The sequence below is a fragment of the Canis aureus genome, unplaced genomic scaffold (genome assembly GCF_053574225.1).
Source record: "Canis aureus isolate CA01 unplaced genomic scaffold, VMU_Caureus_v.1.0 ptg000366l_RagTag, whole genome shotgun sequence".
Lineage (NCBI taxonomy): Eukaryota > Metazoa > Chordata > Mammalia > Carnivora > Canidae > Canis > Canis aureus.
The window spans coordinates 6,726-17,023 of NW_027554581.1; the positions used below are offsets into that span (position 1 = coordinate 6,726).

Sequence of the window (10,298 nt, forward strand, 5' to 3'; positions counted from 1 at the left end):
TACTCTCTAATAAAGGTTGTATCCTGATTCTAAGAAGCTGTACCTTCTTAGACTATATTTTAAATTTACATTAAAATTTTGTTTTTTTTTAGGTAAATTTAAAGTTGAACTAAAATTCTGTTTGTGGGCAACCAGCTATCACCAGGCTCGTTAGGCTTTTCACCTCTACCCACAAATCTTCTCACTATTTTGCTACATAGATGAGTTGATCCTTTTAGATTGTTTATGGGTAGCTCGTCTGGTTTCGGGGAGCTTAGCTTAAGTTCTCTTTGTTAAGTCGTTTCTGGCTAGTTCATTATGCAAAAGGTAAAAGGGGTAATCTTTGCTGTTTAATACTGTTAAGATGTCTTTCATCATTCCCTTACGGTACTATCTCTATCGCTCCAATTAAAATTTCTATCTCCTATACTTTTATTATTTAACTAAATGTTTTACTTTATATGTCTGTGATACTTAAGTTTGGGGTTAGTTGGGCTAGCTTTTGTTCAAAGTGGTCATAAGTAATGAAATCTTCTGGGTGTAGGCCAGACGCTTTAGTTAAGCTACACTTTGATTAATCCAAGCACACCTTCCGGTATGCTTACCTTGTTACGACTTGTCTCCTCTTGTGTCTTAGTTAAGTTAATATGGTTATGGTTGTGTCTTATTACTTGAGGAGGGTGACGGGCGGTGTGTGCGTGCTTCATGGCCCTATTCAATTAAGCTCTCTATTCTTAATTTACTACTAAATCCTCCTTCAGTTTTTAATTTCATAAAAACGTTCGTGGAATGTTCTTGGGTAGAAAATGTAGCCCATTTCTTCCCACCCCATAAGTTACACCTTGACCTAACTTTTTTATGTAAAATGATTGTGCTTACTATTCTACCTTTTGAGGGTTTGCTGAAGATGGCGGTATATAGACTGAATTAGCAAAGGGTGGTGAGGTTTATCGGGGTTTATCGATTATAGAACAGGCTCCTCTAGAGGGATATAAAGCACCGCCAAGTCCTTTGAGTTTTAAGCTATTGCTAGTAGTCCTCTGGCGAATTATTTTGTTGTAAAATTATCTATGTTTAGGGCTAAGCATAGTGGGGTATCTAATCCCAGTTTGGGTCTTAGCTATCGTGTAGTCAGATTATTATAAAGTCACTTTCGTGGTCTATTTTATGGTAACTGTAGCTTTTTACGGCTTAGTTAAGTTTTAACTTTAGTGCAAAGGTATCTTAAACACGCTTTACGCCGTGGGCCTATTAGTTTGGGTTAATCGTATGACCGCGGTGGCTGGCACGAAATTTACCAACCCTTTTTAGTATGGCTTAGTCAAACTTTCGTTTATGGCTTAATTTTTATCACTGCTGTATCCCGTGGGGGTGTGGCTTAGCAAGGTGTTATGAGCTACTTAAGAGTGTGCTTGATACCTGCTCCTTTAGATCACTGCTGATTTTAAGGGCATTCTCACTGGGGCGTGGAGACTTGCATGTGTAAGTCTACTAAGAACTAATAGGAAGGCTAGGACCAAACCTTTGTGTTTATGGAGTCGTGCGACTCATCTTGGCATTTTCAGTGCCTTGCTTTATTAATTAAGCTACATTAACTTATACTGAAATTGTAGTGTGTATAATAAATAAAATACATAGTAAATATGAGAGGAAAAAAAAAGGGGATGCTATCTATAGATAGACCACGAGATCGAATGCGTGTAAGACTGTTGTGTTAAGTTAACTAGAGTAGCAATACATTTGTATACAATTTAAATAAAGCTTGTGAGTATTGTATGCACTTAGTCCTGTTTTTGGGGTTTGGCAGGACATAAATAAGTGTATAATAGATGACATGAGTTTATGGGGGGTAAGGGGGGTTTGTATAAGTTAACTTAATGTCTTGCGCGTGTACGTACGTGTACACACGTGTACGTACGTGTACACACGTGTACGTACGTGTACACACGTGTACGTACGTGTACACACGTGTACGTACGTGTACACACGTGTACGTACGTGTACACACGTGTACGTACGTGTACGTACGTGTACGTACGTGTACGTACGTGTACGTACGTGTACGTACGTGTACACACGTGTACGTACGTGTACACACGTGTACGTACGTGTACACACGTGTACGTACGTGTACACACGTGTACGTACGTGTACACACGTGTACGTACGTGTACACACGTGTGTCCTAGAATTATATGTCCTGAAACCATTGACTGAATAGCACCTTGATTTTATGCGTGAGTTGATAAATGATAATGAATAAGTCCAGCTACAAGTTATTTGACTGCATTAGGGCCGCGACGGGCATATTCCCTGAGAGCAGAAGATAAGTTAGAGTTAGTGCCGTTGCGGTCATAGATGAGTGATAGCAGATTCCCCCCCTAAAAATAAAAGATACCAAATGCATGACACCACAGTTATGTGTGATCATGGGCTGATTAGTCACTAGTCCATCGAGATGTCCCATTTGCGAGAATTAGTAGGATTGGAATAAATAGAGTCATGGCCCTGAGGTAAGAACCAGATGCCAGGTATAGTTTCATGATAGTAACCCCCACATTAGCATGGGCCCGGAGCGAGAAGAGTGACATTACAGGCAAGGATTGATGGTTTCTCGAGGCATGGTGATTAAGCCCTTATTGGACTAAGTGATATGCATCTAGTTACTGTTGAGGATCAATGGGTTGTGGAATTGGACTAGACATGTCCTATGTAAAGATATAATATCATGTACATGCTTATATGCATGGGGCAAGCCATTAATGCACGACGTACATAGGGGAGGGAAAGAAGGATTTTTTGGAGATACTGACATAGCACAGTAGAGGTGGTCCAATATATGAATGTAGGGGGTGTCAGGGAATAGTTTAAGAAGAATTTCAGCTTTGGGTGCTGATGGTGGAGCAAGAGCTTCTTCCTTGAGTCTTAGGGAGGGCGACTACTCTCCATTTTTGGTTTACAAGACCAAGGTAATGATTATACTACAAAGACTCTTCATTTTAGAAGATTATTTTCGATAACGCTAATTGTTGGCATTAGAATCAATAGGATGGTGAAATATAGAATTGAGGCGACCTGTCCGATAATGATGAAAGGGTGTTCAACTGGCTGTCCTCCAATCCAAGTTAAAGTGAGAAGATCGGCGACTAAAAGTCAGAATAGGCATTGGCTGAGGGGTCGGAATATTATACTGCGTTGCTTAGATGTGTGGAGGAATGGAATGAATGCTAAAATTAGGATGGAGAATACTAGGGCGAGTACACCTCCTAATTTATTAGGGATAGATCGTAGGATGGCATAGGCGAATAGGAAGTATCATTCAGGTTTGATATGTGGAGGGGTGTTTAGGGGGTTTGCAGGGGTGTAGTTGTCTGGATCTCCTAATAGGTCTGGTGAAAATAAAACTAGTGATATTAAGACTAGGAGCAGGAGTAGGATTCCTAGGATATCTTTAATTGTGTAGTAGGGGTGAAACGGAATTTTGTCTGAGTCTGATGTGATTCCTGAGGGGTTGTTGGATCCGGTTTCGTGTAGAAATAGGAGGTGTACTATTGCTAGAGCTGCGATGATGAATGGAAAGATAAAATGAAATGCAAAGAATCGTGTTAAGGTTGCTTTGTCTACTGAGAAGCCACCTCAGATTCACTCTACTAAGTTGGTTCCGATATAGGGGATGGCGGAGAGAAGGTTAGTGATTACAGTTGCCCCTCAAAATGATATTTGTCCTCACGGCAGTACATAGCCTATGAATGCTGTGGCTATGGTTGCGAATAGTAGTACAATTCCAATGTTTCATGTTTCTATGAATACATAGGATCCATAGTATAGGCCTCGTCCCACATGTATGAATAGGCAGATGAAGAATATGGAAGCGCCATTTGCATGTATATAGCGGATAATTCAGCCGTAGTTAACGTCTCGACAGATGTGGGTGACCGATGAAAAAGCTGTGGCCGTGTCCGATGTGTAGTGTATAGCTAGAAATAAACCTGTTAGAATCTGTAGAATCAAGCATACTCCTAATAAGGACCCGAAATTCCATCAAGCAGAGATGTTAGATGGCGCTGGGAGGTCAATGAATGAATTGTTGACAATTTTGGCTAGTGGGTGGGTTTTTCGAATGTTGGTCATTAATGTTCTTATAGTTGAAATACAACGATGATTTTTCATGTCATTAGTCATGGTTAAATTCCATGTAGGAATAATGATAACATACATTGTATTTATTTTAAGTATCGTTTTTGTGATGAGTTTTGTGGGTTTTGCCACTAAACCATCTCCTATTTATGGTGGGCTTGTGCTAATTATTAGCGGTGGGATTGGTTGTGCGATTGTTCTGAATTTTGGGGGTTCTTTTTTAGGGCTGATAGTGTTTTTAATTTATTTGGGGGGTATATTAGTAGTATTTGGTTATACAACTGCTATGGCTACTGAGCAATACCCTGAGGTGTGAGTTTCAAATAAGGCTGTTCTAGCGGCTTTTATTACTGGTCTATTGTCTGAGTTGTTGACTGCTTGCTATATTTTGAAGGATGATGAGGTGGAGGTAGTATTAAAGTTTAATGGAATAGGGGATTGGGTAATTTATGATACGGGGGACTCTGGGTTTTTTAGTGAAGAGGCTATGGGTATTGCGGCTTTATATAGTTATGGAACCTGGTTGGTGATTGTTACAGGTTGGTCGCTGTTAACTGGTGTGTTGGTTATCATGGAAGTTACCCGTGGTAATTAAGGATTAGTAGGCTGAGAATTATAGTTAGTATGAACGATAGGAAATAGAGCTTGATGAGACCCTTTTGATTTGAAATAAGGGTAGAAGATTTTATTTGGAAATACGAGATTGATTTGGGTAGGATGTTTTCTAGTCAGATGGAGTCCAGAAGTATAGATGCTGATTTCTGGCTGATGGTTAAACTTGTTTTAGGTGTGAGGCGGTGCATAATGGTTGGATAATAGCCAAGGAGGGTGGAAAATTTAAAGTAATTAGATGGATAGTTAAATTTGAGTCCTTGTATGGTAAGGTTTAGTTCTAGTGCCAGGATGAAACCCAAGATAGTTACTGCAAGGGCTATCATTTTTAGATAATGAGGCATAGTTATCTGTGGGATGGTGGTGGGTGTGATGCTGTGGGAGATAATGTATCCTGCAAATACACTTCCGATAAGGAGTCGTTTAATAGAGTTAATTAGGAGAGGATTATTCTCGTTGATAAGGATTATAGGGGAGAAGCGGGGCTGGCCTAGTAGAGCGAAGAATATAATTCGGGTGCTGTAGGCAGCGGTTAGGGATGTGGCAACGAGTGTAATTAAGAGGGCTCAGGCGTTGGTATTCGACGTGTTAGCGGACTCGATGATCAGGTCTTTGGAGTAGAATCCTGTAAGGAAAGGTATGCCTGTTAATGCGAGGCTTCCGACAATCAGGGAAGTTGTGGTGAAGGGAAGGACTTTAAATAGGCCACCTATCTTTCGAATGTCTTGTTCATCGTTTAGGCTGTGGATAATTGACCCTGAACATATGAATAACATAGCTTTAAAAAATGCGTGAGTGCAGATGTGTAAGAAGGCTAGGTAAGGCTGGTTAATGCCAATTGTTACTATTATTAGGCCTAGTTGGCTTGAGGTAGAGAACGCTACAATTTTTTTGATATCGTTCTGTGTAAGAGCGCAGATTGCAGTAAATAGTGTAGTAATAGCCCCTAAGCATAAAGTGAGGGTTTGAATAGTTTGATTATGCTCTATTAGTGGATGAAAGCGGATAAGAAGAAATACTCCTGCTACAACTATTGTGCTTGAGTGAAGTAGGGCTGATACAGGAGTGGGGCCTTCTATGGCTGAGGGGAGTCAGGGATGTAAGCCGAATTGAGCAGATTTACCGGTAGCTGCTAATAGTAAGCCAAGTAGCGGCAAATTAAAATTATCGTTTGTTGTAATAAAGATTTGTTGAAGGTCTCATGTGTTTAAGTTCAATAGAAACCATGCTATGGTTATAATGAAGCCTACATCTCCAATACGGTTATAGAGGATAGCTTGTAGGGCAGCTGTATTTGCATCGGTTCGGCCGTATCATCATCCAATAAGTAAAAATGATATAATGCCAACTCCTTCTCAGCCAATGAATAGTTGGAATATGTTGTTTGCGGTGACTAAGACTATTATAGTAATAAGAAATAAGAGAAGATACTTGAAAAATCGGTTAATATAAGGATCGGAGTGTATATATCATATAGAAAACTCTATAATAGACCACGTGACAAAAAGGGCTACGGGCACAAAGATTATTGAGAAGTAGTCTAATTTAAAACTCATGGATAGTTTTATGGTCTGGATTGTTATTCAATGTCAGTTTGAAACAATTGTTTCCTGTCCTGAGTAGATGAATATTATTGTGGGAATTATGCTAATTATGAATGCGTAAGAAGTAGCGGTTTTTACATAGTATGGGTATAGCTTATTTTTGTAGAGTTTAGTAGAGGTTATAATGATGGGCAAAGTAAGAATGACTAGAGCTGTGATTATGCATGAAGTAAATATATTTATTACTTTTATTTGGAGTTGCACCAATTTTTTGGTTCCTAAGACCAATGGATTACTTCTATCCTATAAAAGTTGAAAAAGCCATGTTCTTATACATGGGAGCATGAGTTAGCAGTTCTTGCAGTACTTTTTCGGTAAGCAAAAAGGTTTGAGCTTTTATTATTAGATTCACAATCTAATGTTTTTGTTAAACTATGCTTACAGTAGATGGGACCGAGAATAATTTTAGGGTTAAGGGATAGGAGGAGTAGAGGCAGTAGATGCAAGGTTATTAGGGCATTTTCTCGTGTGAATGACGGTTTGATATTTTTGATATGGTGGGAATATTTACCACGCTGTGTGGTGATTAGTATATAAAGTGAGTATAGGGCAGTGATGGTGATGTTAATTCCTATTAGAATAATAGTAATGTTGGATCATGAGAATGAGGATATCACTACAAATAGTTCTCCGATAAGATTAATTGTTGGAGGAAGAGCCAGATTTGTGAGGCTTGCTAATAACCATCAGGCTGCTATCAGGGGAAGGAGGGTTTGAAGTCCTCGTGCGAGAATCATAGTACGGCTATGGATTCGTTCGTAATTGGAGTTGGCTAAGCAGAATAGCATCGAGGATGTTAAACCATGGGCAATTATTAGGGCTGTTGCACCTATATAACTTCATGGTGTTTGAATAAGAACCGCTACAATAACGAGTGCCATATGACTAACTGAGGAGTATGCAATTAGGGATTTTAGATCTGTTTGACGGAGACAGATAGAGCTTGTTATGATTATGCCTCATAGAGATAATATTATGAAAGGATACGCTATGAAGTTGGTCAGGGGGTTTAGTAGGGTTGTAATTCGTATCATGCCATAGCCTCCTAATTTCAGGAGTACGGCGGCAAGTACCATGGAGCCGGCAATAGGGGCCTCTACGTGTGCTTTTGGTAGTCACAAGTGGAGGCCGTATAGAGGTATCTTTACTATGAATGCTATCATGCATGCCAATCATAAGAAAACATTAGATCAGGAGTTTGGCAGAGGTTGAATTCAGTATTGAATTATGAGAAAATTTAGGGAGCCCATGAAATTGTGGATGTAAAGGAGAGCTACTAGGAGTGGGAGAGATCCTATTAAAGTATAAAATAAGAAGTAGAGCCCTGCGTTTAGTCGTTCAGTTTGATTCCCCCATCGGGTAATAATGATCAGGGTTGGGATTAGTGTTGCCTCAAATAGGATGTAAAAGAAGATAAGTTCAGAGGCGGTGAAAGTTATAATTAGGAACAACTGGAGAAGAATCAGTATTGAAATATATAGTTTTTTTCGAGTTAAGGGTTCTTTTGATAAATGGTGTTGGCTTGCTATAAGTATAAGGGGTAGAAGTCATGTTGTAAGTGCTAGTAGCGGTGCTGATAGGGAGTCAGAGAAAAATATTAAGGAGGGGTTCAATGTATTATCATTTGGTTGATTCAGGTAGAATAAGCTGATTAAGCTGATTAGCAAACCATATGTTGTCGTGTTAATTCAGATTATGTTAGGCTTTGATACTCATGTAAGGGGGATCAGTATGATAGTGGGGATGATAATTTTTAGCATTGTAAGAGGTTTAGGTTTTGTACGTAATCAGTCCCGTAGGTGTTAGATACTATAACTAGTAGAGATAGTCCTAATGCTGCTTCGCAGGCAGCAAATACTAGTAGTACGATTGGTATCATGCTGGCTAATGTAAGGTGGTTGTTGAGAATAGTTACAGATATTATTACAAATAGTGATAATATTATGCCCTCTAAGCATAGTAGCGATGATATTAGGTGTGATCGATAAACAAGTATACCTATTAGAGAAAGAATGAATGCCAGAAAGATATTAATATATACTATGGACATATGATAATTATGAGATAAATCATAATCTAATGAGTCGAAATCATTTGTTTTGGCTTAAACTAATTATCATATTCGGTTCATTCTAGCCCCTTTTCGGTTCATTCGTACGCTAGGCTTGCAGCTAGGAGGGAGATTAGTAGGAGTGCTATGATAAGTATTGTTGTCAACTTGTTGGTTTGTGACGCTCAGGGAAGTGGGAGTAGGAGTGCGATTTCTAGGTCGAAAAGCAGGAATGTGATGGCAACTAGGAAGAATTTTATAGAGAAAGGTAGGCGAGCAGATCCCATGGGGTCAAAACCACATTCGTAGGGGCTTGTCTTGTCTGTATAAATATTTAGTTGGGGAAGTCAGAATGCGATTAGTACAAGTAAGGACGCTAGGGTTACATTAGTTATCAAGGTTAGTATTACGTTTATTACTTCTTTCCAGGTTGATCTGGAGCTAACTGATTGGAAGTCAATTGTACTAGTTATACTAAAGAAATAGGATCCTCATCAATAAATAGATACATATAAGAATAGTCAGACTACATCAACAAAGTGTCAATATCATGCAGCGGCTTCAAATCCGAAGTGGTGGTTTGATGTGAAGTGGTAGTATAGTTGTCGGAGAAAGCACACGATAAGGAATGTGGAGCCAATAATTACATGTAGTCCGTGAAACCCAGTAGCTATAAAAAAGGTAGATCCGTACACTCCGTCGGAGATTGTAAAAGATGTCTCGTAGTATTCGGAGGCCTGTAATAGTGTAAAATATACGCCTAAGGAGATTGTAATAAATAGGCCTTGAAGTATGTGTTTACGATTGCCTTCTATTAAACTATGATGGGCTCAAGTAATAGATACTCCGGAGGCTAGGAGGACTGAGGTGTTGAGTAGAGGAACTTCTAGTGGGTTAAGAGGAATAATGCCGGTGGGAGGTCAGCAACCTCCAAGTTCAGGAGTAGGGGCTAGGCTGGAATGGTAAAAGGCTCAAAAGAAGCCTGCAAAGAAAAATACTTCTGATACAATAAAAAGAACTATTCCGTACCGTAGTCCTTTTTGTACAATAGGGGTGTGATGTCCTTGGAATGTGCCTTCTCGGATCACATCTCGTCATCACTGGTATATGGTTAGCAGGTTGGTTGTGAATCCTAATGTAAGTAGGGATATTGAGTTATAGTGAAATCATATGATAAGACCCGATGTTATAAGAAGGGCAGAAAGGGCTCCTGTTAGCGGTCATGGGCTTGGGTTAACTATATGGTAAGCGTGAGTTTGGTGGGTCATTAGGTGTTGTCATGTAAGTATAGACTTACTAGTAAGGTAAAGACATAGGCTTGAATTAAGGCAACAGCAAACTCTAGAATCGTAAATAGAATTAAAATAATAAAAGTGATGAAAGCTGTGGTCGCGCTAATATTAATAAGAGCTAAGGTAGCCCCTCCAATCAAATGGATTAGGAGGTGTCCTGCAGTAATATTGGCGGTTAATCGAACGGCTAGAGCTATGGGTTGAATGAATAGACTAATAGTTTCGATGATTACTAGTATTGGAATTAGGGGAAGAGGGGTGCCTTGGGGTAGAAAGTGTGCCAAGGATGCTTTGGTCTTATAGCGGAAACCGGTAATTACTGTCCCTGCTCATAGGGGGATTGCTATTCCGAGGTTTATAGAGAGTTGTGTCGTGGGCGTAAATGAGTGGGGTAGTAGTCCAAGTAGGTTAGTTGAACCAATGAATAGAATTAGTGATATAAGTATGAGAGCTCAGGTTCGTCCCTTTTGATTATGAATTGCTAGTATTTGTTTTGATGTTAATTGAATTAATCATTGCTGAATGGAGATTAACCGATTATTGATTAGGCGATTGGGTGCTGGGAATAAAATGGAAGGGAATATGACGATCAGTACTACAATAGGGAGACCTATTATTGAGGGG

The 10,298-nt window shown here is 39.5% G+C and overlaps 1 pseudogene; it reads right to left on the reverse strand.

Annotated features, from left to right (window-relative positions):
- Positions 1-551: 551 nt before the first annotated feature.
- LOC144310049 (18S ribosomal RNA) lies at positions 552-1,506 on the reverse strand (annotated as a pseudogene).
- Positions 1,507-10,298: the final 8,792 nt, after the last annotated feature.